At 40.7% G+C, this 13,434-nt stretch overlaps 1 pseudogene; it reads right to left on the bottom strand.

Moving 5' to 3' along the window:
* Positions 1 to 12,738: 12,738 nt before the first annotated feature.
* On the bottom strand, positions 12,739 to 13,180 carry LOC132817836 (small ribosomal subunit protein uS8-like; annotated as a pseudogene).
* Between the last annotated feature and the right edge of the window lie 254 nt (positions 13,181 to 13,434).

Raw genomic sequence — 13,434 nt, 5'->3', positions numbered from 1 at the left:
CATTGTACAATTGCTCAGGTTCATACTTTCCCCCATGAATGATGGATTGCGGTTTCTGTCTGTAGCCTTCCCCGGTGCTGCCATCCACGGACTTCTGCTCTCCAAGGACGCTGAGTTGCTCCAGCAGTGATGATGTTTGAAGCACTGTAACCAGCCCAATGATATGCTGTGATCAGACTCACTGGTGTGGAGTTGTTCATGGAAACTGGTAGCTGTTTCTAGTATTATCAGGCCAGTTACGGGAATTCCCTTTTCACGCTGCTGTGTGAAAACCACAAAATACAGGTTGGTTGAGTTGCTCATCCTTTGCTGGTTTCATGGATTTTCATTTCAGAGCATTTGCCGTGTCACTTTGGCTGATGAGTTTCTCAATTGCCCGTCTTGCTTTCCTGATGTCAGACACCTTTGCTATTCCAATGTTATACTCCTGTGCCATCTTTGATGCCTTTTCACCACAATCCAGACGCTGTAAAATCTTGCCTTTCTGTTCAATTGTCACGGTGGTCCGCTTTCTCTTCACAGACTTGTAAGTATGTACAAAACCTCGATCAGTTAGACCAGATACAAACTCAGAAAAATGTCATAGAGGGAATGAAGGCACCACTGATTTTGTCATGCATTTTAAATCCTTCAGCAATGTCAGTCATTTTTATGTGTTAAAATTCTTTCAACACTTCGACAATTGACTGATTAAGATTGTTGCACCAGTGTCATTAACCCTTCTTTGCTGCAAAGCTTGTACGTCTTCTTCGGTGTAGGTATTCCTCAGTTAAACTAAAGATACGAGCGTTGCACCATGGTCAGGTAATATTATTTTCACACTGCGACAATTGATTGACCAAGTTTGTTGCACCAGTGTCATTAACACCTCTTTGGTGCAGCAGTTGCACAGCTTCTTCAGTGCAGGCAACCCTCATTTACCCTGTACTGTTAACAAAAGATGCGATGAGGCACCATTGTCGGTAACACCACTTCGTTGTAATGGTTTCAGATTGTATTTGGATAATCCACTTTTTGGATAATTGATGTTCGGATAATCGAGGCTCCTCTGTATCAGCTTATAAATATTTTCTTCCCCTCCTCTCCGCTTTTCCTCAAAAAAGGCACAACCCCGGACCCATTTTTTAATTCAATCTCATGATGTGGGTAGTCATTGACGAAGCCAGCATTCATTGCCCACCCCTAATTGCCCAGAGGGTGGTTAAGAGTCAACCATATTGCTGTGGGTCTGGAGTCACATGTCAGCCAGACCAGGTAAGGATGGCAGGTTTCTTCTCTGAAGGACTTTCGTGAACCAGGTGGGTTTCACTGACAAAGGGGTTATCATCATTATTAGACTCTTAATTCCAGACATTTATTTGAATTCAAATTCTACCATCTGCCATGGCAGGATTTGAACCCAGTCTCCAGTCATTACCAGGATCTCTGGATTATTAGTCTAACAATAATACCACCAGAGCATTTCCTAAAGGTGACATAACCTTTTGACCTCCAGGTTGTAGCTTCAGTGAACAGCAGTAATCATCTCTGACGACATTGTCCTCCATCCCTCCCATGTTCCTTTCACTCCTCCCACTTGAAAAAATGGTGCAATGGTCAGCTGCCCATTCACCCTGCAGTCCTTGTTCTCACCCAGACAGGTAGCAAGATCCTCATTGTACCTGTTGGTCAAGGTCAAGAACTGACGCTGCTCCATCCTACATCCTGAATTCCCATACTTTCCTCACTCACAGACACAACCTCCTGTCCCTGACCATTGTCCAACTGTAAAGTTAACGTTAGCAGTGTGATTTCCTCCTGGGATAAAGTGTCCAGGCAACGCTACCCACCCCCCACTCCCCACCCCCTCTCTGATGCCTCCAAACATCTGGAGCAATTCAGAGCTGAACTAACTTGAGCTGCAGCCACTTGCTGTAATGTATGTGTCAAACCACCGACTGTATCATGCCTGCTATTCCTCATTTAGTTATTTAATTCATTAATTTGTTACTAATTTGTTTGCTAACTTGGAGATAAATGAAGAAATACCAACAGTACTGCACCACAAGGTTTCACTTTGTAAACAAAATGAGCTTTATTATATATAAAATCACTATTAACCTAAAAATATGGTGTATAACTATGTATGTGATGCTCACAGGTTTATTTCTAACTTTCATGAAGAATTCTCATATTACGTGCAACAATTTTAAAGTTATTGAGTTCCATAGAGACCATCCTGAATTATACCACCACCTACTTGAGAATTCTCATAAGCTTTAGCTATATTTAAAGACAGCATCATTTGTTCACACTTTCTTGGCTATGGAGACCTCAGTCTTTTGTTCTGGTTACTTTTCCAATACTTCCTACTTCATTCAGTTTTTTCACACAAGACACTTGAGATTCTTATAGTTTCTTCCACTACCTTTCAATCAGGCAATCTTCCCACTTTGGTTCCCTCCCAATATTCAAATAGATCATAAGCCTCAACAATCTTCAATACAGTCAATGATGGAGTTAGGATTTTACTCTCACAGTGCAGGTCTGAGTGGTAGTAATTTATTTTCGCTCTCAGTGAGCTGAACAACACATGGTTCAAGATGCAACCACAAACCTTTCCCAGTAAACACCAGATAAATTGAAACCAGAGAGCCTTCTTAATCTCTACCTTTCTTCATAAAGGTAGAGACTAATGCTCTGGCCTTTATTTATCCTAGATCCCCTGCTTATACTTTTTTGTTTGGTTATCCCCATATTACTGCTGCACAATGGCAGTGCTTAATTTTCCTCACAGTACCCATGTCGTGTGTGTGCGAAAGTGCAGGGACTCAGTGAAGACACCACATGCAAAAGACTTTATTCAATACTTCCACCACCAGGAAAAGTAACCATGTGACCAGGGAACCAGTAAGAAGCAAAGTCCAATAAAGGCAATGCTAGCCTGCTCTGAACTATTCACAGATTGACCCTCCTTTACAATTTCTTCAGCTGAGTAAGTCCAGCTGCTGTAGTTTTAAACTCTATCTCTTCAATTCTGATGTAATTGAGCAAACAAATATTATAACAATATTTATCCAATGGATAACCTTCTGAGCTGCAATTTTCTTAGGTTCTTGGGCAACCACAAATGATCAGCCTTTTAATTACCTTATCACACTAATTCTGTCTTCCTGGAGCTTGACGTGAGCCATAAGTTAAAATTCACAATATTGGTAAATCAACTGCCCTTTATGGTAATTAATGGTTGGTCAGCACTCAGTCTGAGTTGACCAGCAGTTAGCTGCCCCTGACAGGCAGTTTTTGAAAATAAGCATCTTAAGATGGCTCGCAGTTTCTTCGAAAGATTAAAATTCGAAGTCAGATTATAAATATTAACTTTCATCTTGAGAATTATCAGAGTTTTCACCGTATTCTCAACTTTTGCACTCTGTGTCCAAAAGCATTCAGTTCCCTGATCTCTCTGCGCTCTGATTAATTAGACATCTTCCTATTCAAATGGTTTTATTTTCCCTGTAAGCAGCTTGATGTGTGCACTGGTATTGGGGCATTTGGACATTTGGGATACTGAATGTATTCAAGAGGCAGCTAGACATAGTACTTGGGGCAAATGGGATCAAAGGTTATGGGAAGAAAGCAGCATTAGGCCATTAAGTTGGATGATCTGCCATGATTGTGACGAATGGCAGAGCGGGCTCATAGGGCCGAAAGGCCTCCTCCTAATCTTCTATGGTTCCTGCATCAATATTGTATCTCCTTCACCAACAAAATAAGTGGGAAAGACCTGGACGGAAGATGGATTCAATATCCAGACAAGTAACTGAAATAGGGAGGGAAAGATGGATTGGTTTAAGAGAGAGAGAGAAAAGGAGGAAAGAAAAGTAAGAAAAATATTTCAAGTTAGATATTTTTAAATCACTAACAACAACTGTAGGCATGAATCTCCCTGTGTATTATTGTTCACTTAGAGAGATTGATTAGCATTCATTAAGAATTATTTCACTGATAAAAGGGTATGTGCGCAATAATTACTCAACGTCAGTTTCTGTAATGATGTAAAATGCAGCGATGTCAAGAATGATAGTGTGAAATGCCATTTTTTGGGGAGCTGTTGATCTCATGGAGAATCCAACAACTTGTGATAATTCACAATTCCTGGGATTTAATTTTCTCAGTATACATTTCCTAGCAATTGGCACATTGGTAACATGGACATCATTTCCTCACCACAATCTTTTCATCAAGCTTTGGATGACTAAATTACCTATGTGAGTAATGCTGGTGAAGGGATTGACCAGAACACTAGGGAGAATTGCCCTGAAATTCCTTTAATTAAGTGATGGAAGATTTTACACTCACTGACAGGACAGGTAGGTCCGAGGATTAATGTCCATGCCAAAGACAGCTGCTCCCATAAGTTAAGCATTCCCTCAGTTCACTAATAATGTGTTAGCCTAGGTTACGGGCTCAAGTCCTTGAGTTTTGACTTAAATCCATGACCTCTGACTCAGAAACAAAAGAGAGAAGTAGCTTACATTTAAAGGGAATGTCTTTTTAAAAGGGAATTTTTTAAAAAAATGTGATGCCACTTCATATCTACAACAAAAATATTTGCTGACAGTCAGACGGAGATAAGTCTGCCCCTTTTCATCATTGCAATTGTGTGCAGGGCATGTATGGGTCTGGAAGAGACAAGGGAGGCAAACATAACACAAGCTAAATGATGAAATAATAGGCTAATGACACATGGCTTCTCTGCAAAGGGGAAAGCTTTTATTTCATGCAGATTTACATTCCTTACATGTAATGAGAGCAAAAGGATTGATCAGTCTGTACAGTGTGAATAACCCGAGAGAGCAGCCTTTCCAGTTTCACTTGCATTCAAGACAGTACAGAGTAGCCAAATCCACAGATCCTCTAACTGGCTTTAAATGGAAGCAGCTGACTTCCTGTCTGAAAGGCAACATTGCCAACTTATAATGATGAAATGTCTGAATTGGCGCATCATTATGGAGTCAAATGTCTTCTGTAAGCCCTTCGAATTTACGTCCTGCAAATTTAGCGGTCTTTTAAATCCAGACTGTTTGGCGCTTCCTAATCTGGAATTTTAAAAACTGATTCCAGACACATTCTTTTCTCCTCTTTGTTTTAGTAAAATGACTTTAAAATACCATAAGCATCACTATAGTCTGTGATCAGCCTGATCTATTAACAAGAGCAAAAGTCAACTCCTTGGGCTTGGAGAAAAATAAAGTGCTGACACAGTGATATTCATAGAGTATTCAAGAGTTCATTGGATAATTATTTGGATAAAAATGCTGTGCAAAGGTATTTGAGAAAAGTAGAAAATTGTCACTGTGAAATGTCAAACATTTAATGCAGGTATGATAGGCCAAATGACCTCCTGTGCTGTACCTTTCTGTGATTCTGTGAACTCAGTCAATGTAATAGGTAAGAACCAAATTTAACTCTTTCCACCCAATGAGCACTTAAATGCGGGAGGTGGACGATTCTTGCTTGGTCGAAGAGTGTGATGCTGGAAAAGCACAACCAGTCAGGTAGCATCAGAGGAGTGGAAGAATCGATGTTTGATGAAGAGCTTATGCTTGAGACATTAATTCTCCTGCTCTTCGGATGCTGCCTGACCTGCTGTGCTTTTCCAGCACCACACTCTTCAACTCTGATCTCCAGCATCTGCAGTCCTCACTTTCTCCCTATTCTTGCTTGGTCTCCATGCATTACCGCCTTACCAGTGCCTTTTTCAGTCATGAGGGAGTTGTCTGTTACTGACAGTTGAAGGCGCTATTAACTTGTAAGTATCGTGGTATCACAACATGATTCAGACTCCAATAAGCACATGCTCATTTGAGGTAATAGCATTGGGAGATAAAAACCACCAGCCGATTGCCCTTTCATATAATTCTATTTGGTGCAGCCAAAGTGCAATATAGCTGGGTGATAGGCAGATATTTATGATGAATGATGAACTTGTATTAAATATATAGAATTTATAGGGATTGTTTCTTCAAACACTACATTGCCGAACCTATCTAGGAACCGACTATTTCATATCTACTAATTTGTAGTGATAGAGGATTAATAAGGGATCTCTTTAATGATTCACCCTGGGACAATGGTCACAACATGATGGAATTCCAAATTCAGTTTGAGGGAGAGCAACTTGGATCTCAAATTAATGAAGGGCAGTCATAAAAGATTGAAGAAATTGTCTAAAGCAGGATGGGAGAATAGACTAAAGGGAAGATTAGTAGATGACCAATAGCAGATGTTAAGGCAAGTATTTTATGATGCTCAAAAAGTCATACCCATCAACAAAAAAGGATCTATTGAACCATCCTTGCTTAACAAAGTTAAAAATCACACAAAACCAGGTTATATTTGGAAGAACTAACTTTTGGAATGCTGCTCCTTCATCAGGTTGTGTCGTTTTTCACTTTATCCACCCCAGTCCAAAACTGGCTTCTCCACATAATTGCTCAACTAAGGCAGCCAAGGAGAATAAACAATGAAAACTAATGCATAGAATATCTTAGTGGTAGGCCCAAGGATTGGGAATTGTTTTCGCAAGTGGAAAAGGGTGACAAAAATGCTCGTAAGAAAGAATTTGACTATGAAAGTAAGTTGACAAGAAATATAAAAACAAACAGTCAGAAGGACCCGGTAAACATCCCAAAGATAACAAATTACCAAGGTGCTACTCGGAGGAATGATCTTGTAACAAACTTTATCACAAGGGACAAACTATTTGACAATCGCAAGGCAGACAGGTTGCTGTGATCTTAAAGGACATGTCTGCAGAGATAGTGAAGGTGTTGATTAAAATATTGCAGAGCACACTGGATTCTGGAAGGCTTCTGATGGATTGGGAAACTGCTAATGTGACATCCCTATTCAAGAAGGAAAGGAGACAGTGAGCAGGAAACTGTGGTCAAATAAGCTTAACATCTCTCATTGGGAGGATGCTGCAGAGCATTATTAAGGAAAAGGATAGCAGGACACATAGAAAAGCTTAGCTCAGAGCCAACATGGTGTTGAGAAAGAGAAAACATGTTTGATAATTTTGAGGATGTAACAGACAGAGTTGGTAAAGGGGAACTGGTAGATATCATGTTTTGGATTTCCAAAAAGCATTCATTTAGGTACTATATAAAACATTAGTGCATAAGATAGGAGTTCTCCATTTTTGAATAATGCGTCAGTATGGATTGAGGATTAATTAACACACAGAAGACAGAGAGTTGGCTTTAATGAATCTTTCTCAGGTTGGAAAGATATAACTAGTGTTGTGCCACAAGGGTCAGTCTTAGGCCTCAATTATTCATCATCTATACTAATGATTTGGAGGAGGGGTAGAGTGTAATGGATCCAAATTTGCTGACAATACAAAAATATGTGAGAGGGTATGTTGTACTAAGGGCACAGAATTTGCAAGGGCATATAAGTAGGTTGAGTAAGCAGATAAAAAAATCTGGCAGATGGAGTTTAATGTAGAAAAGTGTGAGTTTGACAGGAAGAAGACTTATTTAAATGGAGAGATACTCAAACAAGTGCATCTCAGAGGGATCTGTGCATTCATGAGCATAAAACACCCAAAAAAATTAACATGCAGGTACAGCAAGTAATAAAGAAGGGAAATAAAACTTTAGCCTTTGTTGCTGATGGCTTATTAATAGGGAAGTCTTGTCATAACCAACAGGTATTGGCGAGACTGGATCTGGAGTACTGTTTGCTGTACTGGTCCTTGTATTTAAAAAAAAGATGTGCTCGCATTGGAGGTGTTTCAAAATATATTCACCAGGATGATTCCTTGGGTGAAGGGGTTGACTTATCTGGAATGGCTAAACATGTTAGGCCTTTATCCATTACAGTTTAAAAGAATATGGGGTGATATCATTTACAATATGCAAAATTCAGAGGTGACTTAACAAAAAAAATGTTCAGAAGATGTTTCCATGCCTGCAGAAATTTTGAATGAAGGGAAAATAGTTATAAAATATGTAGATATTCCTTTAAATCTTGGATGCAAAGGAATGTCTTCTCCCAAGAGTGTAATAATGCCTTGCATCCTCTACTCCAGAGAGTTGCAGAGGCTGGATTACTGAAAGTATTTCAAAAAGAGTTCAATAGACATCAGCTCCTCAAAATTTCAAAACTCTATGAGGAATTAGTATTAAAGAGGAGTTGAAGTTTGGGGCCGATCAGAAATAATATTGATGAATGAATGACATGACAGGCTTGAGGGGACAATTGGCATACTCCTGCTCCTATTTCTTCAGGACTACTGAATGTATGTATAAAGGGACATTGATGTACAGGTAAATGTTTCAGAGGATAATTTGCTGCTTCTTTGTCAAGAGAGTTTGTAGTTCTTTGAGGGCTTGCTTGTTACTTCTTTATCATGTCACCCTCAGTATAACCTCTCTTTGCTTATAATTTCTCACTTCTTTAGTAGTAGATCTGGCTGTGACCAATCTTTTACATCGGTGAGAAATATGCAATAAACAGACATACTCTTGATGACGACAAATAATAGGGTCGTATGTGTGAATATACATAGCTTCTACAATCAAAGCTTAATCAGACTGTGAACCTGACTGATGATGTTAAATTGGTTTCTGGTATAATTTTTTTTATCATAGTCAGGATTGTTTATTAATTGTTATTCAACAACAGAATCACACCTAGTGCAGCTACTGTGTTGAGATTTGTAAGCATAGACGAGTTGGGCATAGTTGGCACACTGACATCTGTGAACAGTCAAAGGCTGTGTTGTTTGATATTTCCTACAAATCATTGGGATATACATTGCTCTTTTCTCACTGTGGAAGGGGCTATGCTTCATTCCCATAACAACCTCCTGACTAACCAGGCTCAGTTTGCCTGGTTTGGATTTAAACAGTTAACCAAGAAAGTTGATGTCTTCTCCTGCATTTCCATGTCAACCAAAGTCCAACCAATTGGCATCATCTTTTCATGCTGTATGACTTGTTCTTTCCTTTCTGTCAATGTCTTGCATTTCAGTCCTGATGAGTGCCTGAACAGTTTGAATGCCATGTCTCTCTTCAACAATGTTTATGCTCTGCACTACCAACCAATTATCTTTAAGATGCCCCTTCAAATATATATCTGAGTTACATTTGGCACTAACTATCCAAAAAGTATCATAATGGTCTTTTGAAGCATCCTAGGATGCCTTTCCACATTAAAGGGTCCATGAAAATACAAGTTGACATTGTTGAAGGCACTGCTTGTAGGAGGCTGTACTCAGCACCAAAGTGTGCGTCAGTCTTTATCATGGATCTATCAGAACAGTAGTGTATCAGGAGGTTGTATTTTTCTAGGCCAGTTGGAATGTTTTTGCCAACTTAGCTTCATTCTATGCCCCTCCGTCTGCTCCATAGGATATCAGCTGCCTCCCTCAGGCTGAGGAGCAGGTCGGGGCTGAACAACACTTCAAACCAATCACTTCAACAGTCAACAGGACAGAGCTGTAGGATTTGCACCAGTGGTAAACTACCCCTTCTACCTTTGAATGTAAGTGTGTTGCTATGACAGCTGCAGAATGCGACCTCGCAACATTTGCAACAGGAAACATTACCATTCTATCAATTCTTGGCTGATCACCAAACATGATTGTGCAATATTCCCAGTCCTCCAGTCCTGTACATTTATTTTCAAATAATTTACCAGAACCAACCTCCCTACCCCAACTGCCCTCTCAAAGTATATGGCCGGACAGTTACTGGGGATGGGGCATATTTATGGCATCCTTCCATCAAGCCTCACCACTTAAAAATGGATTTTCAATATCTATGTTTCAGTGTTACCGGACCTGGTGAATGTACTTAACTATTGTATCTTGAGTTAAGCATGATCCTCTGTTAATGTCAGATGGTCCAAAGAGCAGCAATAACACGCCAAACTCTTTTCTAATGCTTGGCACTTCTAGATTTTGTGTTTACATTGGGAATATAATTGTTTAAATCTCTCAAAGCTACACTTCTCCATACAATCCACTGAAGGCTTCTTGCCATTGGAATTATCGGCTTATCACAGAAGGAAGCTTTTCAGTGCATTGTATCTGCCATAGCTGTCCAACTGAGCATCATGAATTCATTCTATTCTGCTGCCATTTCCTTATTACCTTATTTGCATATAACTAATCATCTAATGCCCTGTTGAATGCCTCCATTGAATCTGCTTATACCACCCACCTAGGCAGTGCATTGCAGATCCAAACTCATAGTTTTGAGAAAAAAACCTTCTGTTTTGCCTTACCTCATGCTTGCCTCTTCGCAAATCACTCTAAATCTGTGCCCTCTCATTGGTGATCCTCTTATGAGTGGGACCAGATTTTCCCTGCCTATCCAGCCCCATCGTGATTTTGAAAACTTCTATCAGAGTCCACTTTAGCCACCTTCTGTCCAAGTCCCAATCTCTCCATTTTATCTTCGTTGCTGAAGCATTTATGTCGGTGCCGCTTTTCAGATGAGATATTATTCAAGGCCGTTGCTTTCCCCTTCTGTTTATGCGAAAGTCACCATGACAGATTTTCAAACCCTAAAAGACTTAGTGAACCAAATAGATTTTTAAAACATTTTGAGTTGCCATGGTTGCCATCACTGAGACCAGAGTCATAGATCTGAACAGCATGGAAACAGACCCTTCAGTCCAACACTTCCATGCTGACCAGATATCCTAACCTAATCCAGTCATTCTTGCCAGCATTTGGCTCATATCCCTCTCAACCCTCCCTATTCACATATCCATCCAGATGCCATTTAATGGTCATAATTATGCCAACCTCCACCACTTCCTCTGGCAGCTCATTCCATATACACACCACCCTCTGTGTGAAAAAAGTTCCCCCCCAAATCCCTTTTAAATCTTGCCTCTCTCACCTTAAACCTATGCCCTCTAGTTTTTATCACCCTTCCCTAGGGAAAAGACCTTGGGCTATTCACCCTATCCCCATGCCCCTCATGATTTTATAAACCTCTATGAGGTCACCCCTCAGCCTCCAATGCTCCAGGAAACACAACCCCAGCCGATTCAGCCTCACCCTGTAGTTCAAACCCACCAACCTGGCAACATACTTGTAAATCCTTTTTGAACCCCTTTCAAGTTTCACAACATCCTTTCTATAGCAGGGAGTCCAGATTTTTATTACTTAAATTTAAATTCCTCAAGGTGTCATGATGAGAATTGAATGCCTGCTTTCCACAGAATCAAGATAAGTCTGTTAAATTACCAGTTAAAAGGCATTACCACCACGCCATTACCTCCCAATTCATTTGAGGTTAGAGCTGCCCTGATCGTGATGAGTGGGAAGTATTCCATCACACTGCTGGCCTCTCCTTAAATAGCGTACAAGGTTTGGGGAGTCAGGAGTTGCATTTTAGTTGACAAAAATGCCTGAATTCCCTCCACTATTGTCGCCTCAGTATTTATTGTGGCTGATCCAGTTAAGCTTATGATCAGTGGTAACATACAGGGTGTGTTATATGATTCCGTAATGGCAGTGCCATTGAATGTCAAGGGGAGATGATTAGATTCTCTGTTGATGGAGGTGATTACTGTGTATCACAATTATGGTACAAATGTTATTGCCACGATCAGCCCAAGCTTGAATGTTGTTTCGGTCATGTTGTATTCAGGAACAGATTGCCTCAGTATCAGTGGAACTACAAATGATACGTAGGATAAACAGCACAGAAACAGCCACATGACCTTACCAGTTCATCCCAGCATTTATGCCCGACTCAAATCTCTTTATAACTTTCCATAAGACCATAAGACATAGGAATGGAAGTAAGGCCATTCGGCCCATCGAGTCCACTCCGCCATTCAATCATGGCTGATGCGCATTTCAACTCCACTTACCCGCATTCTCCCCGTAGCCTTTAATTCCTGTGACATCAAGAACTTATCAATCTCTGCCTTGAAGACATTTAGTATCCCGGCCTCCACAGCACTCCGCGGCAATGAATTCCACAGGCCCACCACTCTCTGGCTGAAGAAATGTCTCCGCATTTCTGTTCTGAATTTACCCCCTCTAATTCTAAGGCTGTGTCCACGGATCCTAGTCTCCTCGCCTAATGGAAACATTTTCCTAGTGTCCACCCTTTCCAAACCATGTATTATCTTGTAAGTTTCTATTAGATCTCCCCTTAATCTTCTAAACTCCAATGAATACAATCCCAGGATCCTCAGCCGTTCCTTGTATGTTAGACATCCCATTCCAGGGATCATCTGTGTGAATCTCCGCTGGACACACTCCAGTGCCAGTATGTCCTTCCTGAGGTGTGGGGACCAAAACTGGACACAATACTCCAAATGGGGCCTAACCAGAGCTTTATAAAGTCTCAGTAGCACAACGGTGCTTTTCCTCATCTTAGTTTATCACTGTAAGCAGCTCTTCCCTTCTCTTTTGTATAAATGTAAGGAATCAGTATGGAAGAATCCTTATGGCCCGTTGAAGTTTTGCACATTTCAAAATACCAACTTGGAGCAGAAGTAGGACTTCCAGTTCCTGGAGCCTGTTCTGACATTCTATTGGATCATAGCTGACCGCATTGTAGCTTCAATTCCATATTCCCATTAAAATAACTGCACAGAGGCTGGTATCCCATCACCAAGTCATCTTTTATTTACATGTGGACAGTACATGGAATCTGAACAGCCAGCACAGAGCCAGTCCCTAGAGTGAGGAGACTCTCTGAGTCTCCTGTTTATATATTTTTTTTGGTTTCAATGTTTTATTATAGACAGGTTGCATGTTTTAGAAAAAGAATCCTAGACTTTTTCCTCCCGTGTATTTCCGTTTGGCCTCCTCATGGTCCATGATCCCTGCTGAGGTCGTTAGAACGATGTACCCAAACTGATGGGAAGGCAGGAGACTATTTTGCCACCTTTCGAGCTTTTACTTGAACATCGAATCTGGGGCTAATGACACCACACTTGTTCAGTCTGCCAGTGAGATTGGCAACTATTTTCCCACCTCTGTGGTCATCAATAATCTCAAACTCTCCAATGTAGCCATGCTTCATTATTACAGTCAGGAATCTCACAATCACTTTGGAGCATGGCCGGATGAGAACCTGGCGTTTTCCACGCTTCTCTGCATTGTTGATGCTGGTGAGGGCATCAGCAAGAACATTCATGCGCACCATGATGCACTTGGTCAATATGGCGAAAGAGCAGCCTCCTGTTTATTTTTTTTTAAATTAACCCTCACACTACCACCTAACTGCGGTAGTGCTTATTTTTTCCCCAGCACCCATGGTGTGTGTGTGCAGGTGTGAGACACAGTGAAAGACACAAAGTGTACAAATCTTTATTCAATTTCCACCACCAGGAAAATAGGAAAACACCCGAGTGGCCTGTGACGAGCAGTGCCCTTCACATCAAAAGGGCAATGCTGTGTGATCAAAA

This window comes from Hemiscyllium ocellatum, chromosome 8, assembly GCF_020745735.1.
Source record: "Hemiscyllium ocellatum isolate sHemOce1 chromosome 8, sHemOce1.pat.X.cur, whole genome shotgun sequence".
Taxonomy (NCBI): Eukaryota; Metazoa; Chordata; class Chondrichthyes; order Orectolobiformes; family Hemiscylliidae; genus Hemiscyllium; species Hemiscyllium ocellatum.
Note: the sequence above shows the minus strand (reverse complement) of the source record. Positions and strands in the feature narration are given on the sequence as shown.